At 32.8% G+C, this 2,083-nt stretch overlaps 1 non-coding gene across 1 annotated transcript; it reads right to left on the bottom strand.

Annotated features, from left to right (window-relative positions):
- Positions 1–1,019: 1,019 nt before the first annotated feature.
- LOC143649032 (U1 spliceosomal RNA) lies at positions 1,020–1,182 on the bottom strand. Its single transcript, XR_013158911.1, has one exon. It is a non-coding gene; the product is annotated as a U1 spliceosomal RNA (small nuclear RNA).
- Positions 1,183–2,083: the final 901 nt, after the last annotated feature.

The following is a 2,083-nucleotide window of genomic DNA, read 5'->3' as shown; positions in this document are numbered from 1 at the left end:
GAATTTTTCAGTTCACAGTTTGAGACCACGAAAATGTCCAAATCAAGGCATCAAGTTACAAGTGTTTGAGTTTTTTTCTGAATTCTACTAAGATGGGATATGACCTTAATTTATCTTCTTACGTTAAGCCACCCTTTAAATCCTGGGATAAATTCCACTTTACTGTGATATATAATCCTCTTAATGCAATGTGCTGTTAAATTCAGTTTGCTGGTATTTTGTTGAGGATTTTTTTCATCTATGTTAATAAGGGTCATTCATAATTTTCTTTCAATATCATTATCTGACATTGTTATTAGGGTGATTTTGCCTCATAGAATGAGTTAGGAATTATTTTCTCCTTTCAGTTTTTTTGAAGAGTCTGAGCAGGATTGGTAGCAATTCCTTTTTTAATGTTGGTAAAGTTCATCAATGATGCTATCTGGTCCTTGACTTTCTTTGTTGGGAAATTTTTGATTACTGATTCAATGTCTTTAATTATTACTGGTCTGTTGAGATCTTCTACTTGTTCGTGGGTCTGTGTACGTAGTTTGTGTGCTTCTATGAATTTGTCTATTTCATCTAGGTTATTTAATATGTTGGCATAGAATATTCACAGCATTATCTTTATTTTTTTTCCTTCATGGGCAGGCACTGGGAACTGAACCCAGGTCTGTGGCATGACAAACAAGAACTCTACCACTGAGCCACCATTGCCCCACAGCATTATCTTTAAAATCTTTTTATTTCTGAGTTTGGTAGTAATGTTTCACCTTTCATTTCTGATTCCACTTACTTCTAACCTTTCCCTTTCATTTTCTTATTAGCCTAGCTAAAGTTTTTTCATTTTGAGTTTTTCAAGGAGACAACTTTTGGTTTCATTAATTCTATTGCTTTTTGTTCTACATTTCACTTATCCCCACTCTAATCTTTCATATTTCCTTCATTCTGCTTACTTGGATTCATTTTGATCTCCTTTTTCTAGTTCCTCAGTTTGAAGTCAGGTCACTGATTTCAGATCTTCCCTTTTTTTTTTAGAACAGGGGAAAGCACAAACGCAGTCCCCCACTACCACAAATTATGCAGTCAAGTTTCCCACGTTTGGGGAAATCGCAGGGATCAGCACACCCAGAGTGCAATGGACAAGCCTCGCGCCGGGAAAACCAACTTCATGATCACAGTGTGTCCCCTGCCAGGTAGTATCTTTCTTCTTTTTTAATGTAAGTATTTAGAACTATAAATTTTCCTCCCAGCACAGACTTTGCTGCATCCCTTAAGTTTTGTATGTTGCATTTTATTTTCTATTTGCCTCAAGATATTTCCTAATTTCACTTGGGATTTATCTTTTATCCATCATTTAATTTCCACATGTGTGACTTTTCCAGTTCTCTCTTGGTTATTGATTTCTAACTCCATTCCATTGTGGTCAGAGAAGATACATTGTATGATTCTAATATCTTTAAACTTATTGAGTCTTGTGTGAATACCTAACATATGCTCTATCATAAAAAAATGATTTATTTGCAGTAGGGAAGAATTTCTATGGTATATCTGTTGGAGCTAGTTGGCATATAGTATCATTCAAGTCTTCTATTTCCTTTGATCTTCTGTGCATTATTGAAACTATTATATTGATATCTTCTACTATTAATATAGAACTATCTATTTTTACCTTAAAATATGTCAATATTGGCTTCATATATTGGATATTTCATAGTATACCATTTAAAGTTGCTTTTCATTTCTTTCTGTATATATTTTTCAGATATTTTCTTTGTGATTACCATTGATTACCATGGTAATCACAAATCAAACCTCCCTAATCTATAACAATCTTTTTTTTTATTTTACATGATCATTACTTCAATAGCATTTACAAAATATGTTCCTCTTTTCCTTTGTCCCCCATCTTTATGTGAATTATTTACAAATTGTATCTTTATGCACTGTGTGTCCATAACCATGGATTTATCATTAATTTTTGTGTATTAGTTTTATAAATTCTGTAAGAATTAAAGCTGTAGTTCCATATCAAAAATGTAGTACATTAGCGCTGATCTTTGTATTACCTATATGGTTTCCTTTTCTAGAGATCTTTATATCT

Source organism: Tamandua tetradactyla, chromosome 10 (assembly GCF_023851605.1).
Source record: "Tamandua tetradactyla isolate mTamTet1 chromosome 10, mTamTet1.pri, whole genome shotgun sequence".
Classification (NCBI taxonomy): domain Eukaryota; kingdom Metazoa; phylum Chordata; class Mammalia; order Pilosa; family Myrmecophagidae; genus Tamandua; species Tamandua tetradactyla.
The sequence above is the reverse complement of the archived record's forward strand: the minus strand, read 5'-3'. Positions and strand labels throughout refer to the sequence as shown.